The 9320-nt window shown below is 41.2% G+C and overlaps 1 pseudogene; it reads right to left on the bottom strand.

Annotated features, from left to right (window-relative positions):
- Positions 1-6949: 6949 nt before the first annotated feature.
- Positions 6950-9320, bottom strand: part of LOC102480553 (ninein-like protein) — a 16396-nt pseudogene continuing 14025 nt past the window's right edge.

Here is a 9320-nt window from a genome sequence, read left to right as displayed (position 1 = left end):
TACTAGTTATTGGTATTAAACATATGGAACCTACATAAGTTTTAAGGGAAAAAAGACAAGAATTAGTAGAATACAATGAGTTCAGTTTTCATGGTGAAGTAGGAGGCAAAGACATAGCTGAGCATGAGTAGGATAGGGGTACAATTTGGACTAAGGATAAATGACAAATGTTCCAGTGAATCATATGTTCTATAATCAATGGGGCTATTGGAACCAGATAGGAGAGCTCTTGGGGGTATGCAAAACATTTTTTGAATATCACAAGACTAAAAATAGAGTTGTCAATCAGTATTTATACTTCCACGTTTATTTCTCCGAAAATTTAAAATATGCTATACATGAATCCCAGAGTTAGTATTTATTGTTGCCCAACTATGGTACTTCCAAACAAATCTCTTGCCATACAGTTATTTTTAAAAGCTTATTTATTTATTTCTCCCATAGAGGGAGTGTACCCCAACAGTGTCTCCACATTGATCCACCCTCAGCCTCAGCTCAGAATGCTTATCTAGGTTACTGGACAGAAACCCAGAACCTTTCCTACACTGGTCCAGTTGTGCTATCACTGTACCACCACTTGACCACCTAATTAAAAAACAAACAAAGAAAAAACCTGGTTCTCTGTTGTATCTGCAGTGCAAAACATCTTGTCTGTGTTGTTAGCACTCAATAAATGATAAAAATAATGGTAGAATGAATGAACGAATTTCTGGGTGGCTTCCTCTGACCTCTGCTTAGGATGCTATGTTATTACCTCTGCCAGTTTTTCTTCAAATTCAAAATGATATTATCCAGTCAAAAATTCCACTGGTAAGTTCACAAGTTGCCTGGAAGTGCAGAATTTATGGTGAATTTCTTCTGCTTTACAAGTTAGTGCAGTGACTTATTGTTTGAAAAAAGGCTCCATTCAGTCTTAGTCCTCTTAAACCTTCTTTCCAGACTGCTTAAGTTATTCATATAAGTAGGCTCACGGGGAAACTAAGATAAAAGAGAGTTTAAGAGTGATCTCATTTAATTGAACCAATTACAGATGTTAATCTCAATAATAGAGATAGAGGGAAGGTGTCTATATTGTATTAGTGTGTGATCCTCCTATATTTGACCATTAATGAACTGCACACTTGATTAAGTTAATCACTCAATGGCTTTGTAAAAGTAGAATCTCCTAATTAAATGTAATTTTCTAATTGGATGGAAAAATTAGATTAGCATGTGTAGCAACAAGCACTAGTAGTATAGTGCTCTCATTCTGAAATACCTCAACACGATGTTTTCTGGAGAAAGAAAGGGTCTTTGGTTTTAGGGACAAAATTTATTCTTCTCCTGATAGGATGACAAATTTTAAACACTCAAAGCAAACATCTCTAAGCAAAGATCAATTATTAAACAGGAAGAGGAGAATTTAGAAAACTCAGAACCTACCTACACATTTTAGACCTTGGACTGATGAGACCTTCTGCAGACCATGTAGATTCACTTGTAGCTTACTTCATCCTCCCTAAAATTTATTTCATGTTATTTTATTTTAAGGGCAGCAAGGCTTGAAGTGCTTTAAAACCCCCTTAGAGACTGTTTGACTGTTACATAGCCCATAAAAAGTAATATTTGGATGATTTAAAGGGAAATGAATCAGAAATTTAAAGGTTCAGTTTTCCTTGTATAATGTGAGTTCCCTCCTCCCTGCTCCAAGTCAATAGAAATGGCCCTTAGGGTAAAACACATCTAAGATTTTATTAAAACAAAAGTATTTTCTATGAGATGGTAATGACTATTATAACATATTTTAATTTTAAGACATCTAGACACTAAATTCTGCATTTTTCTATGGATTAACAAGGGATTTAACAGTTTTGATGATTCCTGCAGATAGGACCATTTTCTTGCATCAAAACTGGTTGATTAAATTCTGTGTTTTAGAGCTGAGTAGAAATATGATCTTGGTTCCCCAGGTCATGCTTTTATGAGATTTGTCTCAAAAGCTCTTTTAGGCTTCTCAGTTACACTTCAAAGTGTTGGTGAGCAGATAGTTCAGAGTGTACCTATAACTGGTTAGCAGTATTTTAAATGTGGTTATTCTACATAGATTTTCATTTAGGCATTGGACCTGTGTGATATGAGCACTTCTAAGTGAGTTAATAATTGACTTTACCCTCTACTGATAAAAGGAAATGGAATCAACAAATCTGTTTTTCTCTTCTAGTTCTGCCATTAGTTTCCTGACTGTGGTTTGAACCCCATAGCTGGAGATTTAAAAAATACATGTGGTTGTGTGCATGTGCATGACCCAAATTCAGATAGGATGAAGAAATAAAGGAAAAAAGGACTGTGGCATTCCTCATTGAGAGATTCTGTCTCTGTCTCTGTCTCTCTCACTCATGTGTGTGCCCTCTGGCAATAAAAGAAAAATGTACAGATGATCCTCAACTTATGATGGGCCTACATCTGATATACCTCATCATAAGTTGAAAATATCTCTAGTCCAAAATGTATTTAATACACACATAGCTTAGTCTACCCCACCTTAAATGCGCTCAGAATACTTAACAGTAGCCTTAAATCAGGCAAATTCAACTAATACAAAGCCTATTTTGTAATAAAGCATTCAGTATCACATGTAATTTATTGAATCCTATCCTGAAAGCGAAAACAGAGTGGTGATATGGGTACTCAGAGTATGATTTTTACTCAATGGGGTATCATTTTTGCACCATAATGAAGCTGAAAAATCCTAAGTTGAACAGCCTAAGTTGAGGAACATCTATATATACAACCAAAAAATAACTTTTGGTACATGCAGTCAAATTGGCTTCAGAAAATTTGTAACAGTTTATACTTCCTGAAACATTTGTGTGCGTATTTCCCCACATTATCACTAACACTTGGTATTATTGTGTTGGTCACTTTTTAATTTTGGTTAATTTGTTAGGGAAAAAATGTCTCATTGATGCTTAACTTGCATTTTTAAACTTACTACTTACTAGTTAGTTTTGTCTTGTTTTGATACTGGGTTATGCTAGTAGATGGTACCTCCACCCATCTGGGTGTTCATTCTAGGACTTGTGGAATGAACCTTTACCTGTATCTACCTGAGAATCCTATTACATCTGCCTTCAGATGTATATCAGATCTGCTTATTTTTCTTCATCATTTTCTTTTTTCTTTTCATCTATTCCTCCATTATCACTCTGCTTATCCACTGTCAGAACTGCTCTCCCCTTTCTAAACATGTACCTCTTCTATTGCATTTGGGCTAAAAAGGTAAGAACCTTATCAAATCTACCAGATTCTTCCCTCTGGCTCTGCCTACCTCCCTATTCCTGGCTTGTACCCTCTCACCCCCACCTCTGGCCACACTCCCTTCCTAGCAACACATTTCCCTTATTCCTAGCCTGGTCCACTTTGGACTCGTTTTCCACTGAAACCTTTCCTGATGTTGCAGTATCTAACAAATCTTCGTGTATATTCATTCATTTCACTCTTTCCTTTCTAAGCACTCACAGCATGTGTAATTATGCATATATTTGTGTATTGTTTATTTATATCTTCCTCTTATTTTATGAGGTACTATTCTGTTTGCCACTTTGTCTGGCATACTAATTTGCACATGAGAGTTGCTCAATAACTCTTTTGAATGAATGAATGAAAGGCTCCCAGTCTTGTGGGGGAGACTAACACATAGATAATAGCAATGAGAGCAAAAGCCAAACAGGTAGATGTATGGAAATAGATATTGGGGGCACAAAGAGGGAAAAAGAACTCTGTCAGGGGAACCCTCTAGTTGGCATATAGCAGAGTTGCTAGTTGATTGACCTCCCCCCGAAATTATTCTCCCACAGTTGACATGTCAGTGGCACAACATTACTGTTTAACATACACTGAAGGAGTTGGCTCCATAACAGACATTAGGTACACAAATCTCAAGGGATTCAAGGAGTCAGAAATTCATCCGAGCTTTGGCTCACACACAGAGCACAATGGCTGCTCTGAAGGGCGCAGAAGGGTCCTCTGTAGCCACAAGCCCTGTTTATTTTCTCCTCCAGTGGAGGGAGTAGCATAGGTCACCTGGAATGGTGCATCCTGGTGAATATTTGTTGACCCAAAATGTCATGCTGACAGACATGTGGACAGGCAGACAAAGATTACTGTTACAGAGGCCTCACTTCTGCACCATGGTTCTGACATGGCTGACATCTCTGTGCACAGGTCCTGACTTCTCCAGCTGTTTATATGGACACTGTGTCTCACACAGGGTTACTGCAGACCCATCCCACATGCTTTTCTGAAGGCTGTGTGGCTTCCCAGGCCTCAACTAGGTCTCTTGTCCCTCTAGCTGCTATGTACATTGCTAGCTTGCCAGCCTGACTGTGGCCTTTTCTCCATTGGTTCTTCCATCTCCACTCAAATGTTATTATGAAGGTCATAGGCCGCCAAATTAATTGTGCATTTTAAAGAAGCAAAAGCTGGAGGCACCAAAAATCATCCTTGTGATAGGAAATGAGTTCTTGCGACTGGCATGGTGGTTTAGGCACTGGACTCCCACATGACTGACTGCAGTTTGAGTCCTGCACCCGGTGGCTTGAAAAATCACACCGAGCATATGTGCATGGATGCTGAAAATTCCAGGAGGGAAATGGAGAAGAGACCTGGTGTGATCATTCAACCTATGGGGTGCTTTCTCATTTCCCCCCTCACTGTCTCTCTTTGTTGCTCCAGGGAGCACATACACCCCATGGCAAAAACTTTTTGGAAATAAAAGGAGAGAGAGAGAGAGGAATTCAGCTTTTGCTGTAAAAGGTAATTGTATGGTTACAACTGTGACTTTTTTAAAAAATTATTTTTTCTGGGACCAGCAGTTAGCGTAATGGCTATGTCGCTGGACTCCCATGTAGTTGACCACGGTTCGCGTCCCGGACCCGGTGGCTTAAAATTCACGCCGGGCGTGTGTGCGTGTGTGCCCAAGATCCCGAGAAGAGATTGGAGGAGAAGGGATTGTGGCGTGGCCATCCCCCCGGGGGGTGATTTCTCACTTTCTGTCTCTCTGTCTCTCTGTCTGACAAGCACACACGCCCTGTAGCAAAAACCTCTCCAAAAAAAAAAAAATTATTTTTTCTGTTTTCTGTTTTTGCTTCCCACCTCTCTCATCAAAGCTAGCTTTGCATAATGAGCTAATTTTTATTTTAAAACTTTTATTGTCAAATATAATGTAAATACAGAAAACCATAAAAAGCAAACGTGCAGAGTAAAATAATTGTTTTAAGCTAACACTCTTATACACACTCCCCATGATAAGAGGAGTTTTTCTATCATTCTTAAAGCCCTCTACTGCCCCCTCTCAAATACCACCCCCTCTCCATGCAAGAATGGCCATTATCCTATTATTTATTTTTTAAAGTTTTTTTTAAAGACTTATTTTATTTAACTTTATTTATTTATTTTACTTTGACCAGAGAGGGAGAGAGAGAGAAAGACAGACAGAGAGAGAGAAAGTGAGAAACCAAGCCACCAGGCCTGGGAATCGAACAGCAGTCAGCCATGTGGGAATCCAGCGCCCTTAACCACCACACCACCTGCTGGCCTCAAGGCCATATATTGTATGATTCCACTTATATGAGAGAGAGAGAGAGAGAAAGTGATCCAAGAAACGAACCAAGGTTGGCCCTGTGGGAGTCCAGGACCCTTAGCCACTATGACACCTGTTGGCCTCTATTTTGTTTTAAAGTTTGCTACACTGGGGAGGGAGGGAGGGAGAGAGGGAGAGAGAGAAAATGAGACAGCACTCCCAGGGATATGAGCATGCTGCAGTCCCTTTTCTTCCTCTCTCCTTTTGGAATTTTGGGCATGCATGCACATGCACCTGGCATGTTTTTCAAGCTACCAGTTTGGGACTCAAACCACACCATCAGCCATGTGGAATTTGGGGCCTTAACCTTCACACAATCTGCTGGACCTTATCCTAACTTTTACTATAATCACTTCCCACTTTTTAAAACTTAATTTTATTCATTTAAGTTTTTTTTTTTGTTTTTTTTTTTTACTTGTGATAGAGTACATGCATATGCAAGCAAGAGAGACAGAGATTAGCATCCCCACAAGGTCTGGTCACATTTTGATCCTCCTGCTGGAGTCCTCTAGCCTATCAGATCCGGGGTACTTGGGTCCATATTGGGCATGTTTCAGGCAAACTGGGCTGAGTACTTGAACCAGGGTCAACTTGTGGGATCCAGTTTCTCTTGAGCACCACAATTACAACTGCACCATGGAAATGGGCCCCATTTTGCTTTATAGACTTACACCAAACTATACATTTCTAAGCACTAGTTCAGTTTTGTTGGTTTGGATTTTTTATTATATATATTTTATTACATTAAAAATGCTTTATTTAGGGACCAGCTGGCAGCGTAATGGTTGCATCACTGGACTCCCACGTAGTCGACTATGGTTTGAGTCCTGGACCTGGTGACTTAAAACTCATGTCAAGTGCATGTGTATGTATGCCCAAAATCCCGAGAGAAGAATGGAGAAGAAGGGACTGTGGTGTGGTCAGCCCCCCTGGGTAGTGATTTATCACTTTCTCTCTGTTTCTCCAGCATACGCACATGCCCTATAGCAAAATTATCTCTCTCTCTCAAAAAAAAAGCTTTATTCAACTACTCTCTTTTAGTTGTTCCTTGTTGAGAGTCCACAGATATGCTCCATCAATGAGTAGCAAAACTGGAAATTTTAAATAGGAAAGTTACCCAGGACTGCTAGTAAAAACATAGTCTTTTGTAGCAGATGTGTTTCTCCAACATCTGGCACATAGTAGACATTCATTAAATGTTTGTGGGATGAACAAAGAATCACAATCTTCATGTATCCCAGGATGCATGATACATGGGCCATTGACAACTATGGCATCATTTAAAGAACGTCTTTTAAAATGACTTCATGAGGTTCTTAAAAATGCATTCTAGAAAAACAAGCTGTCTTTACTTGGAGAGGAATGCTGAAACAATCTTGCTAGTTCTAATGTGTTAGGTGCAGCTCTTCCTCCAGCTGCTGGGCCAAGCCGGATAGCAGCTGGACACAGCACTGCCTTTGCCCAGCTGTGTATTTGGGGGCCACCGGGCCTATCCTGCAACTGCTCCTGCAAGCCATGGATGACTTGCTGTGACTTAGCATCAAGCACCTTCAGGTCTACTTTCTGATCCTCCAATGCACTGACCTCAAGCTTGCAATATCCATCTCCTTTCTCTTCTCAAAGTTCTTTTCCATTACCTCGATTTTGTCTTACAGTAATATACGTTGGTCTCCAGGATTCTGAATTCCTAGTAATGTTCCTTCACTTGCTCCATCATTATTTCCATTTCTAAGCTCACTAGACTGGACTCACCCATGAACAAAATGATGCCTGCTGCCGCCATCCTTGCCTACCTGGGCACTGCAAGGGCTGTGAAGATACAGGCAGCCATGCTTACAGGCCTTTCAGCTCAGCCTGCAACTCTTCAGTTTAGTCCTGCAGGTCCTGTCCTTTAGCACAAGCTCCAAATTGTTCTACAATGTCAGGACCACCTTCTCTGAATCTGAAAGCTTTTCTTCTACTTCCATAATCTCCTGTAAGCATCTGTTTTCCTGTAGGGCCAGGTTTAATTTATAATAGGGGCTTGCTCCCTTGGCCTGCAGGCACCCTCGTTCTGCTCCAGCATGGCCCTCTGCCCTGAGGACAGCTCTCACTCCATCTCCACCTCCAACCACAGGAGGCTCAACATTCCCTGTCCCCCTGCCCTGGGTGCTTCATTTTCTTCTGTGTGAGCTGCTTCAGGGCTAAATGGCAGTTGTCCATTTCCTTTATAAATCCAAGGTTCCTCTTCTTCGCTCTCAAAAGGTCCTGTCTCACCTGTCTGGCCCCCTCACCAGTTATTCTACGTGCCCTTAGTGATGGCTTAGTGCCTTGCAGTAGCAGGCCAGGGCTGCCTGCTGGATGACACAGCCAACTGCTCTGAGCTCATTGTCAAGGACCCAGGTCACTCCAAAGAGTTCACCTTTAACTGTTCTGAGCTCATTGTCAAGGACTCAGGTCACTCCAGAGAGTTCACCTTCTCACCCACACTAAATTTCAGGCTCTGAGATACCTCCCAGCCATTTGAATCCCCTCCTATGCCCACATGGGGATGACCTGCTCAGGAAAAGCAAAACTAGTGACATCATCGATGATGAAGAGACACAAGCCTGGGTGCATGGACATGAGGGTCATGGTGGCAAGGTAGCTGCTTCTTTCCGAGACCTGCAAATGAGACCCAGGGCTGCTCGGTTTGACTGGGGTAGAAGATTCCAGAAGTGAAGCAGGATCATGACTGGATATGAAAAGCTACAATTCCTCCAGACTCAGTCTGCTTCTCCATCTTGATCCAGTTTATTAAGCAGGTCTTTGAGTTCTTCTTTCTCAACTCCTTAGAACCTGATACTATAGCAGACCGTAGCCAGCTCTTGCTCATTCAGGTAGCCCATACTACTAACACCCAGTTCCTCCCAGATTCCCTGGACCTAGCTCTTAGGGGCAGAATCCCATAGCTTGGGCTGGCTTCAGTGATGACCATAGGACAGAAAAATTCACATACTTTGGTGTGATAGCATGGGAGGCAGGTCATTCCAAAGATCTACTTTCTTTATCTGAGGTAGTCAACATCAGCATTTGGTAACAACATGGACACAAAATTTCCTCAGTGTTAATCCTGACAAAGTGGTCATTTCCAAGAAGAGTTTGCAGAAGATCAGGATTCCAGGTGAAGCTTCAGACAGTGTTAGGTCAGTTTCTCCCAGTCCCGGAAACCCATCCCCACAGGTCACAGCTGGCTAGAGACATCTTTGAGCTGCAAGACATAGAGGTCATCTCCTCCTTTTCTATCCCTCAGCAGGCTGGCCATGTTGTGTAGTGGGTGGTTTCACTCTCTGCTATACAAGGGACTGAAGTGCAGGGTAGAGGTGGTCCCATGTCATCCCATCTGCTCTTCTTCATCAGGCTTTTATTTTTTTTTTTAACATTTTTTTCTCTCTTTTTTTTAAATTTAAATTTATTTATTTACATTCATTTACTATACATCATTACAGCATACAAAATGAGATTTTCCATCCAGAAAACACTGTATTATTGGCTCAATCAAACACATCAACATACATGTTATCATCAACAAATAATTTCCCATTTCTTGTTTCCTGTATAGTTTGCTTTTTTCCCCATCCTTGATTCCCTATCTCTCACCCTCTGCCATCTCTCTCCCCCCTCCCACACTGTCTCTGGTATCCATGGTTGCTTTCTATGCCTTTCCCCCCCCATTTTATTT

This window comes from Tupaia chinensis, unplaced genomic scaffold (genome assembly GCF_000334495.1).
Source record: "Tupaia chinensis unplaced genomic scaffold, TupChi_1.0 Scaffold144247_1, whole genome shotgun sequence".
In the NCBI taxonomy this organism is placed as follows: Eukaryota; Metazoa; Chordata; class Mammalia; order Scandentia; family Tupaiidae; genus Tupaia; species Tupaia belangeri.
The sequence above is the reverse complement of the archived record's forward strand: the minus strand, read 5'-3'. Positions and strand labels throughout refer to the sequence as shown.